Source organism: Stegastes partitus, unplaced genomic scaffold, assembly GCF_000690725.1.
Source record: "Stegastes partitus isolate 25-593 unplaced genomic scaffold, Stegastes_partitus-1.0.2 Scaffold325, whole genome shotgun sequence".
NCBI lineage: Eukaryota > Metazoa > Chordata > Actinopteri > Pomacentridae > Stegastes > Stegastes partitus.
This window is the reverse complement of record NW_007578056.1, coordinates 336,680-350,952: the sequence shown is the minus strand read 5'-3', so window position 1 is coordinate 350,952 and position 14,273 is coordinate 336,680.

Here is a 14,273-nt window from a genome sequence, read left to right as displayed (position 1 = left end):
GCTGTGTTAACACTCTACAGATAAGAGAATGCAAGTACTAAAATATCTATGTCAGTATGTAGAGTCACTATTTTTGTTTCCAATATTGGTCACAATGTTGTAAATGCTGATTTCGAGTTGCCCATCGATGGGCAACTATAGAGTAATTGTGCCTGTGTGTTTGTTTTTGTGCATGCGTGCGCGCATATTTTTTGTCTTTATGGACTGGTGTGTATATTTATGGACAGCACTTCTATCCAAAGCGCTTTACAATGTTTTGTCATTCACCCATTCTCACACACATTCATACACCAATGGTGACAGAGCTGCCATGCAAGGTGCTGCCTGCCATTGGGAGCAACTTCGGGTTCAGTGTCTTGCCCAAGGACGCTTAGACTGTGGAGGGGGCGGGGGATCGAACCGCCAACCTTGCGATTGGAGGACAACCGCTCTGCCACCTGAGCCACAGCCGCCCTGTTGTCTGTTTACAGTCTAGCGCTTTACAGGAGAGGAGTTTGAACCTGAGACTTCATATGTGACCTCTCTATGGTCCCTTCTCGGAGTGATTAGATTTTGGGGTCAATACATGCATTGGTGACCGCTACAGAGGTCAAAGCTCGCATTATCCAAAAAAGTTCTGTATGACTGAAACTGCACAAAAAGACATAAGTTTAGAAGACTAATTTAGGAAGACATTCGAGGCCTACAAACTGGTAATGTAACATATGACCTTGAGACAAAGGTCAAGGTCACACGAAAGGTTGTAAATCATCACAATCCATTATAACTTGGAAAAGGTGTAAGATAAACACATAGTTTTTGTTATTTTTTAAATTACAATCAGATAGGAACCCATGTTGGTGATGTGACATTTGACCTTGGACAAAAGGTCAAGGTCATAAATCTTAGGTGCTTATCCGTAGGCGTAAATTACAGCAAAACGCTTCCCCTCCATGCAAAATATCAGTGTTACATCGCAGACTAAGCTCTTGTTACATTATAGATCATTTTAGAAGTTCAGCCTCAAGTAGGCGTACAGTAAAACACAGAATCAGGTAAACATGCATACATTTTTCTATTATTTATATGAAGTTCTTTTTGATTCTGCAAACAAAAGTCATTTCTAAGTTCTACTTCTGTCTATGGATGTGCTGTTTAAAAAGAAGTGACAGACTTTACACTGCAGGAAAAAAAGAACCCACAGACAGTAAAAATGCAGCTCGGGGTTCAGATGGTTAAAAACAACCCCTCGAGGAAAATAAACTGCCCAGCAGAACAATGTCTTTGATTTGTTTTTCAGCCTGTGCAAAACATGACCTTTAGTTGTGAAAAGCGAAATGAAACAACTGTAATAATGGATGCTGCTCATGATAAATACATGAACTCTACATAACAGGTTACAATTCAACATGCAGCTCATTAGGAATCTGAAGTAGATGCAAAATTCAGGCAAAGTCCCTCATAAATCATCAGATTCATTATTGATAATCCATTATTGATTACATCTTAACAATGTTATTCGAACACGACTCTCTTTTTGAATTCTGAATCACATTAAATGAGAACAATGCAATCATTCAGGATCGCTGTTTTCTTCTTGTTGTTGTGAGGGTGAGAAGAAGCTGATCTCACATTGTGTCTGTACATTGAGTACAGAGCTGCAAGCAGGAGGTGATTAGCTTGGAAGAAGCACTAGACACAGTACACCTACACCTACACCAACACCTCTAAAAAAAATCATAAATTAGCACACTGCATTCAGTGGGTTTAATGTCAGGGAAAGTAAATTCCTACATGCAAATTAGACTAAATATTTGTGTTTTGTTTATGTGTAAATGCTAAGAATCTGTGTTAATGAAGGGCATAATTTCCCTCTCAAGTTAATGGCACCACAAAACCAATGTTTGCAGCATGAATGTCAATGCAAAGCAGCTCTGCCTCCCGAAAACGATGCTCCTCTACCACCACACTGCATTCTCAATTATGTTCTGAGGGAAATGTATTCTTGGCTGGATTATGCTTGTTTTTCTCCCGAGCATGTTTCATATCAACATAACTTTCACATTTATTTTATTGCTTCCGTCACAACTTTTAAAATCAGTCAGATATTACACGGGATGGGACTTGTTACCATGGTAACCCAGAACATGGAGGCGAATCCTTAAAAACGTTGTATTTTAGGCCAAACTATGATATTCTACTAACCCAACTTGCACATTTTTGGTTAGTCGAACAGCAAGCAAAAACTACAATCTAAGAATAACAGTCCCAAATGGGAAGCCCAGATTGGAAGCACAAAACATATATGAGAATGCGGTTCAGTTGTGTATTTCTGGAAGAACACAATAAAATTAATGCTTGTTTACTCCCCAGATTTACAACACATTCAGTTGAACAAGACAAAGTAAACCAATAAAAGTGTAAAATGGTCTTTTTGCAGAGATACTCTTGACTATAACCTGAGGTACTGTAAGATATTATTGCACATATTCCCTCACCTTCATGGGGGAAGGACAAATAATCAAATATTACACTCACATAACCGGGACACACACACACACACCCTGGGATGTACACTACCATGCTTTATACGTCCATGCAGACTGGAATTTCATCTTGGGCGTGATGTACCAACAAGACTGAGAACAACAATAACAGCTCATATGACAGCTTGGGAATTAAATCCCGTGGAATAAATATGTGTCATGTTTGCTTCTTATCGCTGAAATCTCCCCCCGGTTGGTTCTCCTGCCCACCCAGTAAACACCCAGCAGGGACAAGACGGATACGGATGAATGAATATATTGATATATTAGACTGTAGATCATCGGCACATACACACATGTACGGAAAGGGATTTGGCTGAAACTGTCGAGCAGGTGCTTCGCCCAGGGGCAGCACTTCCTTTAAAACCCTTGGTGGGATTACTGCTGCCGGAACATCACACCAGTTTAACCAGAAAACAAGTCACATTTCTATTTTCAGGACTGCTTCATACATTAGAAGAATTAGAGTCCACAAATAAAGAGTTTCCAAGGCTGAATTCCCCTGGTCAACTGCTAAAGTGACCACAGATAAATGCAAATATAGCTTATGCATGAAATAGAGGATCTGCTTTTTTTTTTTCTTTTCTTTGAAGGCTACTGCTACCTTTCATTCAAGTGTCTTGTAGTCGTTGCAAGGGTCATCTGCGTGAGAAAACCGCACAAAAACAAATTAAAAACAAAAAAAAGAAAACTCTTTCCATTCCTTCTGGCTGTAATAAAGTTAGATAAAACAAGATTATTCTATTTGGTGAGATCCTGAATAAAAATGAGTTAATATCGATTTTGAGTGCTACGACCTTTACATAAGCATTATTACACCATGTGCTGCTAAAGGCTTCATCATTTCCGTTGGAATTCTAGTGAGGTCTTTAATTCCTCACTTTAACTGTAATTTTTCCAGTGTTAGACGGTATTTTTCTAGGGAAGGTTTTGGTATTGTTCTGTGTTTGGACTTTTGTTGAATGAAAAAAAAACAAAAAAAAAAACATGGTATCTGAGAAAAACATGTTTACTCAAAATAAGGTAACAAAAGATGTTTTTGTAGTTGTGTTACTGGCACAAAAACTCAAGTATCATATCGGCACTTATTTTTAACAACACTGTTGGGATGGTAAAAGCATAATCCCGACAGATGGCCAGAATTCCCTTTTAGAAACAAAAAAGCACATTTTCTAACAACTGGCTTGAAAAATATGGAAGCAATTTAGAGAAAGTTTTCACCATCTAGCCTCTCTAATCAGCCTGAGAGCCCCGGGTCCCTCTGAAGGAAGGCAAGGCAAGTGTATTTGTAGAGCACACGTCAACAACAAGGTGATTCAAAGTGCTTTACATAGACATTAAAACAGAATGAAAAACGTCTGAAGAAACACATTAAAACAAATCATTTAAAAAGTTTATCAAGTTTAAAAGGTAAAATAGAATAAAGTATTAAGATTCTTACAACAGTTTAGTAGAATAATTTAGTCAAAGGCAGCTGTGAACAGGTGAGTCTTTAACCTTGATTTAAAGGAATCGAGAGTTTCAGCAGACCTGCAGTTTTCTGGGAGTTTGTTCCACATATGTGGAGCACAGAAGCTGAACACAGCCATCAACAGGAGTATGTGCTCAGGCTAAAGGCGTTTTCTAACCTTTAGTTAATTTGCTTTAAACCAAATCTGTGGATAAGCTGGTAAACTTTGATTGGCTCAGTTTGGCTTGACTTCTTGTCATGCAGAACAAGCAGAGAGAAAGTGAACACATGAGAAAGTAATATAAAGACATACCTAAAAGACAATGTCCTTTGTCACTGATCCAAGTCATGCCACAATTCATTCTCTGGCTTGCTGCTAGCAGCTGTTGAAATCATTCTTCCTCAGCTTATTACACAAAGGATACCCGACAAAGGAAGACACATAGGCTACACTTGACACTATGAGTCAGATTAAGGTTCAATCAGATTCCCATCCAATGAATTGTTCCAGAACTGGTTTACAACCAGTCCAAGGTCATCTCTTGTGAAGGCTGCTTTAGATCTTTAGATTGCACTCAAGTACAACAGTGTTCAGACCTGTTCAAAGAGGGAAAATTAATCAGAGTTTGATGCAACTAGACTAAACTAGGTGTGCCATTGTGAAAGATGAATACATAGACGGGTGGTAGTTGCAACCTCTTTATCTTCGAAGGTTCTCTGAGCAACATTAGGAACTACAGGAAGACACTAGATCACCAGCATCTCAGACAAAAACAACCACCCAAATCTTCACAAAATTACCTTCCTATCAAACTAAACTACAACTGCAAACTGTAAACTGCAAAGAATCTCACACTGAGCTAAATTTAAACCAATGCACATAGATTTGGTAAATAACATCAATAAAATACATCTGGGTTTTCAATTATTTTGTTTTCTTAGAGGGGAAACACTGAACACTGGATGGCACTTTAACTTTTATAATGAAGTGTTGGGGGTCACACTTGGTTAATTAATTGACACAGGGTGGTCTGACAGTTTCAAAGGGAGGGATTCACATACACAAACATTCCCATACTGCCAAAGCTTAGAACAAAGAAGCCCTGACTACAAAACACACAGTGTGACTTCGGTTTCTGCTACGAACACCATTACTCCACAATGTATTTACGACATGTTGTTTGCAGCTATATTTATGTTTAAAATCTCTCACCTCAACAGTGTTAAAACGACCACTGCGTAGCCCCCAGTAGCTTCTATAAATATGTGTACCCTCGCACTTATCAACAAACGCGGACATATGTCTATTCCTGGAGCTTCTTATCTATCTATTCTAATGATACCGTTGATGTCGGCTGAGTCAATATGCAGCGCTGCAGGGCTGAGACGCTCGCTGCTATTCCTCCGCTTCCCATCATCCTCAATCATCACCCTCTCTGCGGGGTTCCACAACAAACCACACTTTACCAAACAGCTTCGCTCAAATGACACATTGGCACCCAAAGGCGGAGATGTGATGCTTTTAGTGGAAATGGAAAGCGTATAAATCCTCGGGGCACGGGTGGGCAGGACTTGTGCTGGAAGAAAGGACCAATCTAATCAAAGCATTTAGTTCAAACGCCAACTCGCACCCTTCAAGAGACAGGATGGGAATGGCTGCAGTATTACATGCATTTGTTCTCCTTTTTCCCCCTCATTCGCCGCTGTCCCCTGTGGTTCTCTTAATCTTCTACAGGGAGAGCAAGATATTGGCAGAACACCTATGCAGACGGAGAAAGAGTAGGGTATGGAGCTAGGTGTGGAAATTAAGTCGTGGGAGGACAGACGAGAGAGGAAAACTCATACCGGGTCACTGCGGGAGTGGGTATTGAATGGCTGCAATTCCAATGTGCACCACTTCATTACAGAGCTGATGGCTTTTGGAAGCTAGAGCTGAACCACTATAGGTCCGCGAGGAGCTGGGTTTTTACACTCTCTGTGATCCTCTGAACTGTCTTTGACTCCTTCCCAAATGAAACCACCACCATCCGGCACGCTAAAGTATAAATTATGTGCAAAACGCTCCTCTGTGAGGCCCGGATATACTCCGAACATACATTGCTATTGTGTAAATAACAGCCACAGCGTCGCCCGTTGTGCCACACTAATTCAGGAATAATTATTTTCTGGTTTCCTGCTACTAAACAGCAGTTTTGCAATATGCAAGGACATATTCAACACTCTGTGGGCACCAAACATTGGTTCCCTTACTTTCACTCCGCCAGGGCTAAGAATCTCTGCGATTTTTTTGTCTTTATTTGCTTTTTAAACTGCAGGGAAGAGAGAACAGCGGGCTGAAAGTTTATTTCACACAGATGATTTATTGATTTATTTTTTTTCTTGCACACAGGCTGAGTGGGAGAACAGTGTGTTTATTTATTTTTATATGCATGTTTGCCGGCAATGTGTGCATGTTTCCTTGTTTCCCAGTGTCCTTGCTGCCATCTAAATAGCAAAACCAGCTCGGCCCATCGCCCCGCTGCTACAATCATTTCAGCATCAGCATCCAACGTGGCTCATGGTTGTATCTCCCCCCGCCTAGTTTTGCAGTCTCCCCAGGCAAAGGGCCAGATATCTGCATGGACGCTCCTCTGGACTCACTCCAGACTTCAGGACAAATCTGCACAAGCTAAACCAACAGACTCTCCATGACGTCGAAGCACACAGATAAAGCCGTACCTTACAAAATGTCGCTCAGAGAATCATAACAACGGTGTCGAGGTTTGGGTTTTTTTTTCTTCTAGCTGCTGCCAGAATGGAAATGCAACCTGATGATTGGATGCAGGGCTCTGTTCGATGCAAGCTGCTTTGGGTTGGTGGCAGATAAGTGAGAGTTTAGGGGGGCAGGAAGGTATTTCATCAGTTTCAGGAAGAACACAGACAAAGCGTGAATTATTGGAATGATTAATCTTATTAAAGTGATTTGATTGTTCTGCTCACTGTCATGTAGCAGCGGATCGCTCGCGCTCACACCAACGCTGCCGACAGAGCAAATGAATTTCTTATGAAATTGAAATCTGGATCTGAAACCACTTCATTACGCAGCGTTGGATCTTATCACAGGAAGAGAAGGAAAATAATAATTGAGAAACAGACAGGCCTAAAAATTGCTCATTACTATCTCATTAGCCTCTGGCATAAAACTGAGGTAACTCACATCCCACCTGATGCAAGTAAAATACACTGACACATGAACTAAGGAGTTTACTTTGAAATACATGAAACAGTCTGATGGAAAGCTGTGAAACAGTGGGAATGTCAGTCAATCAGGTAAAGAGTTCAAGTTTGAAAAAACTAAACAAAACATGAAAACAGTTTAAGAATTGCCATCTTCTCATTTGAATCTATTCACTGCCAGTTCATTGTCAAAGTAAGAACAAGAAGGAACACTCTCTGCTGCACTTCCTGTTATTCTTTCACCAACTTATTGTTGCCAAGTGCTTGCTAAAGGGAATCCAAGTAAAACTTTGGGTTTGTTGGGTTTCTCTGTGTAATTTTCTAAGGTCATATGACATGTATTATGAACTGGCACCAAAAGTGAATTGAATTGAATTTGTGCAACATTTAAAAATATGATCTTTTAGTTTTAGTTTAGGAAAAACTAGATAGTAACAAAGTTTCCAAATGTAGCATGAATCTGCAGAAGAAAATGTGAGTTAATACACACTTCCATTCACTACTGTGTAGGTAAACTATTGCTGCCGCTAGTTCGACATTTCCACGCATTTAAACGAGCAGAAGATGAGCATCTGTTTGCACTGGTTTAACATTTTGGATCTGCTTCTTCATCTGTAAAATGTTGTAACCCCATCTCCCAAAAGTTACACTTCAATACAACAAAGCTGCATTTTGAAGTAGACATAATTTCAATTTCAAAGATAAGTGTGTGAAATAGTAGGCAAGGCTTTTAGTTTGAAAGGCACAGTCAGCAAAAATGCTTTCACTCCGGACGTTTGGGGTTTGAGTCCGATGTAGAACAATTATTCTGAGATAGAGGAATGTAGTATGGTGTGGGTAGATATAGAACCCTTTCACTACATGTTTGAAGCTTCTCCATTCTTTTCTGAGTTACCAGGGCAACAACTAACATCCCATCTAATGTTTGATTGTTTGGTTGAAAAGGAGAGACAATAAAACTAAAAATTATATAGACTAGAAACGTACTTGCAACATGTCACAAACAATGTTATCATGCAGAAAGATGCATTTTGCTCAAAGCATGATTGAGAAAGCAGTTTAGCTGAATAGGAATGGTATTATTGGGAGTCAGAGCTAAATCATTTATCCCTACGTTCATATTTACATTTATCAACCTTTCTATTGTTATTTCTCTAGCCCACCTTTATAACATCTACAGCTTGTTCAATTCATATACATTCTGTTAATACTGTATCATATTTTTATATATACATCTTAGCACATTCATATCCACTAGACATTTTATATTGCATTGAACCTCTACTGCTTCTTTCATATTTCTGGTTTGACGCTAAACTGCATTTTGTTACATTTCAATACTTGTGTTATATGCATTGACAATGAAGTTTAATTTGATCTAATCTAGTCTAAAATAGTCTCATCCTCCAATGACGCCAAAGAAAAATGTTGACATTTGCATGTTTTCAATGGCTTTTAGTTGCTCTTAATGTTCCTTATATGTTGTTTGTTTTCTAGATTGATTATACAAGTCTATATTCTGTTTTCTTGCACATATGTGTTGTTATTTGTAATTTAAAATATTCAGAACATTGAGCAACTCAGGTGAGCTGTTTATAAATAAACTTGCCTTGATTTGGTACCCATTAGTGTAAAGAGCGACACAGAAAACATTCAGGTTTAGCATTAAGCTCATTTCATCCGACGCTGACTGTTGATTTTGCCACCTAAAGTGAGAAGTCACAGGCAGCAGATTATATCAGCTGGAGATAATTAACACTAATTCTGTAACAGCTCTAAAGAAACACTCGGCTTCTCCTGCTCCGCAAACCAACATCTTTACTTGGCCAGATATTATCTGTGTGTTAAACTGCACCCACATGTGAAATACTTGGTGTATGTGTTATTTAAATGTGTCAGATACATGAATAATGTCACATTTTATGCAGTGCGTGTAGTTTTTAGGTTGTAGATACAAGTCGTGAACATAAAAATCCTGGAGTGCTTCTTGGCCGACAAAAGCTGATTACAGATATCAATCTTTAGTTTTCAGTTAATTATAATTGAAGCCACTTGCAGTTAATTGAAGCTAAACATAATTAGATTCAATAAGAGATGTAAAACTGGATATATATGATAAAATCCGAAGACAAGTAGGGTTGGACCAAGGCTCTAAATTGTGAAGCTCGCTCGCGGCAGTATGGGGGGAATTATTTATACCTACTGTCGGCTGCACAGCTGAGGCTTCCATTACATTCTGTATTATGAGCCTGACATCAAATGTTCTTCTATTTCAACACTTTCATTTATCGCGTTGTTGACTCTTTTTTTTTTTTTCCACATTGCAAGCATTTGTGCAATTGCAATGTGAAAGAGTGTTTTACAGACAGCAGCATTCAGCATTTCAGCTTTTAGTAAATCATCACAATCCTGAGAATGGAGAGGAGACAGTGACAGAGAAAGAAAAAAAAAGAGCTAAAGAGTGCCTAAGAGCCCTCTGTTATGATTGATTATCTTGAGAAGAGAGAAAACAATACCGAAAAAAATGAAGCAAGTTTTATGAAACCACAAATTTCAAGGGCCGCTCGACGTCTCACAGATAGCGAGCGACGCATGAGCAGGCACTGCGATAAAGATAAGAGAGATTTCTTTCAAAAGGCTGCAGAGCAACATTTGATTTTTTCATCTTACCTGGATCCCCATTAGCTGCTACCTACATGACCGCAGAGCTTGCCGGGGTAAACACACAAGACAAACAATTTATACAACAAGAAAGCAGACAGCGAAGCAGAGGCATGAAAAACAGATTTATTCTCAGAACTATGACCAAAATACAACAATTCACCAAAGTGAGAAGTGCTCTGTGTGCTGCAGTCGACTGTCTGTGTAGTTTTTTTTGAAAAGAATTTGAACAATTATGAAAATCTAGGGCAGGTGAGAGAAACGCTTTGAGAACTGTCACGTCATCTTTTTTTGCCGATCACCGCAGGGATCAACTCCTCTCTTTTCTCTTCTTTGCAACAATAAAAACTCTCCTGCACAGAGCGCCTAAAGAAGTGAAGGATAATTCAAACTATTGAAATTATTTAGTTAGAGTAGATGTTTTCAAAGAAGCTGACTTTGCAGTGCCATTTAAATTTGAATACCTTGAAAAGTCTGGATATCAGTCGACCTAATCGAGCAGAGATACCTCCCTAACAGCTCCTCGCCTCCGTGAAAACAGCAAGAAAACTTTGGTCAGCTTTCAGAAAGTATTGCAGTATACTTCAGAGGTGGCCGCCGTTTTGTTATTCTGCAGCTATGGAGGCTATATGAAGTCATGGCACAATCAAGGGCAACAAGAGTCATTCTTGACGCAGCAGAATAACAGAAACAAATTGTGTTTGCACAGAAAAATGGCCCATTTGAGGCCAAAACAAGGTTGGCTCTGGTCCCCACAGAGTGCAAAAGGCCAAACTAAATGTTCTTACAGCCTTTGCCGGCTCCCCAGTGTACCATAAATATCACGATTTCGCCTGATGTAATGACTTTTTTTGTGTGTCAGTAAAGCTACAGTGTTCTAGTTGACATTCAGTGCTGATCTTAAGTTTCTCTACCGCTGTTTGTAAAGTACTGAGGTTTGACTTTGACTTGCTGGAGACATCCTGTTCCTTATCACTTCCAAAAAATATGTAAGATATTGTATAATATATAATAATGTACAGATTTGCCCATACCACAGTATAGCTGCATTTAAGTGAAAAAAACTTGTTCGACTGTAATCAGAGCTACTCTTCAACCAACTGATAGTTCGTGGGGAGAACAAGCTCTGCACGTTATCACTAGATCAACTAAATTGGCCACAGTACACTGAGTGCATGCAACCTGCTGGCCTTATTAGTCTAAATCAGTTAACAATAAACATAAAAAAGTAAGTTTTTACAGCATATTCAGTCATTTTAACATCTGTATTTTATGCTGAAATGATAACAGACTTGGACATCTTCTCCTCATTGAATTGACGCCAATAATTCTCCAACAAATGATAAATTGGTAGAACGAGAGCATATTGACCAACTAGTCGGTGCTCAACAGCTGATAGATTCTCTGCAAGTCTCACTGTGTTAAAGTAGGATGTATATTCATTCATTCAACCATTCAACTGACAGTATGAAGGCCTTATTTACAATGTAGCTGAATGAGAAGATAAAATATATCGACAGAAAAATAAGAAGTGTGGATAGCAGTAAAATATGAAATGGTAAAATGAGCAAAACATTAAAAACATGAATCAACAACAGCAGTAAAATAAGATGAAATTAAAAAAAACTTAGAATAACTGCAGGTTATTCCAGGTTACAGGAGCACAGGGATAAAACTGGATTTTCCAAGCTCAGTAAAAACAGCAGCACCTGCAGCAAAATCCAATCACTTTGACATGTTTGGTCAGGGCCTATATAAGCTATATTCTTACAATGTCTGTCCAATATGTTACCTCAACTTCCCCGAAAACACCAAACAACAATCTGTCACCACTCTTTGCTGGTTAAGAAAATACTGCATCAAAGTGATTCAGTATTTAGAATGATTTGTGCAGGCCATACTGTATTGTTTGTTTTCTATACTGCCACCTCTTAAACATAACTCGTGCTGCTTCAATGAATATTTTATTATTTTCCCTCAACAGACCACTATACTAGTTTCCAAACACATGTGAATACATTGCCCACCATTTCTGTCCTGTTGGGGGAAGGGCCTCTTATATCATGGAAATACTGGTTTACTTATTTCATTAGAAAGTAGAAAATAGACACACACAGCTACTAGTTGATTGGGTACACCAGTGTCAAACCAATGCAGTCGGCCCTACTAACTCTAGCATTGTCTCATATAGAAAGACCTATCTTCAATGTCAGTGTTAGAATAGAATGACCGCACCTTACTGTCATTCTGTTATAGGATGAAAACCATAGATATATATAATAAAGGCTAGATGTCTCGTCCGTGCTGTCGGCCAATGGAATTGCACGGCCACACTGGCGGCCATCTTGATACGATACGCTCGCTCTCCTGCAACATTATGTTGTAGTGTTGCATGTACTTCTAAAATAACCATAACTTGCTCAATTTTCTACCAATTTTCAAACGGTTTGGTTTGTTAGAAACATCAGAGGTGTAGTAATAACCATGCACTTATGGATAATTATGTTACACTCTCACGGCCAGCAACAATTTGTACTTAATTTGTATTTTTGTAATCTGGATTGTAGCCACGTTAATGTTTGTAAGAAATCAGTTTGTAAATCCGTCAAGATTTCAGCGAGATAACAGTATTTACATTTGTGCAGATCACTCACCTTCCTTCACGTACCACAGGTTTCGCCAGAGAGCTTCCCCGTATCAAGATGGCCGAAGGGTGATCCTGTTCGAAACGCCGCCTTAAGACATCTACCCTTTATTATACATATCTATGCTGGAAACAATGTTCTGGCTTGTTTGTATTTCTTTCAACCAGTCACAATTGTGTTGGGAGGTGCTAAGCCCAGGATGCAGCAGCGGTGTCCCAGCAACGTTGTGTTGAGGAGAATTGTTTGCAGGGAGAAGAGCACCGTCATTTAACTGGCTAGTTTACTCAAAGAAAAAGAAAGGTCTGCTTTATTTAGGGATCCAAATCAGTGGCAAAATTTGACATTTGCAGCATGAAGGTTGCTGCTCGGAGGTCGGTGTCATTGTTTCCTGCTAGTTATGGCTAAAAAACTGGCAAATGAGTGTATTTATAAATTCTGCTGACTTTTATTCATTTGCTTTTTTAGATATTGTTATTTTTGAAACGGAACAATTCAACATGGAATAACCGTGAACCCTGTGTATGTTTTTAACACAAAACCTGTGTGGTGCATTAGCGTTTGATATCCTCTTGAAACAAACCGCCGTCCGAATCATTCAGCTCTCCCTAGACGATCCACTGTAAACCACCATTGCCATGCTCGCTTATGATGAACTTCATTCCTAAGAATGTGAGTGTAGCTCTCACTCTGAGGATGAGAATATCACAAATCGCTTACAGCAATGACCACATCTCCCCCCCTCTAAACTCCCACAGCACCTCCTACAGGAGGCCCGAGGCTCACGGTATGTGGGTCTTGTCTAAATCCATGACTCAGGTGAAAAAAAGGATTATCAAAACTAGGACTGAACAAAGTCGAAGAAGTGTATAAGCTGAAATTCACATGCTGGATGTTGTTGTGTCTACATGGCTTTTGGAGAGAATCACAGAATATCAAAGAGCTATCGCATGCTTTATCTGCCGAGTTATGGCCTGATATTAATATACCGCAGGATATTATGAGAAATAAAACAGTATTTGATTGTTTTGGGCCATTTGCAGGCAACAGCTGTAAAAACAACAGAGACACAACAACATCATTCATTAATAGACGTTTTCATTTGATTCTGACGAATGTGAGTCGGATATTAAGTCTCCCTCTGACTCTGTGTTGTTCTCTATTAGCTCCTGAGGAAAGAAATCTGGTACTTTAGATGCTAAATGTTCCACTATGACCACCAACTTTCTCTTACTGTCCTCTGGTGCTGGGTGAGTTGTGTACAATGGGATCTTTAGAGCTTTTTCAGTGGAATTGTGAGTAGGAATGAAAGTCAGCAGTAAAGTAGTGAATGGTTGAGCTAAAACAATGAGATTACAGGTGATATATTCCTGCACAAAGATGAGGAAAGCTCTGTGTATTTGTCACTATGATACCATCTTATCTACTGTTATTATAGGATATAATATCTAACACAAATTTCATTCAGCAAGGTCAAGAGTTACACAAAGTAGGACATTGATGGAAGACGTTATTAATATACTGTGCTAAGTGTTCTTCTGAGGATTAGGGATGTCGTAATAACAGAAATTTGGCAGTCGGTACTAATTCCGCTGAAATGCTAGAATTCGAAATACCAGTTTTGATACCGTGACAAAAAAATAAGTTAAATAAATCAGTGTATTTCTACATTAATTTCTTTTTTTTTTGAAAAAAATTTGGAATGGAACTTTGAAGCAATAAAAAGACGTTATTGCTCTTTTATTGTCGCATTAGCATTTCGACTGCAGCTGCCTGACA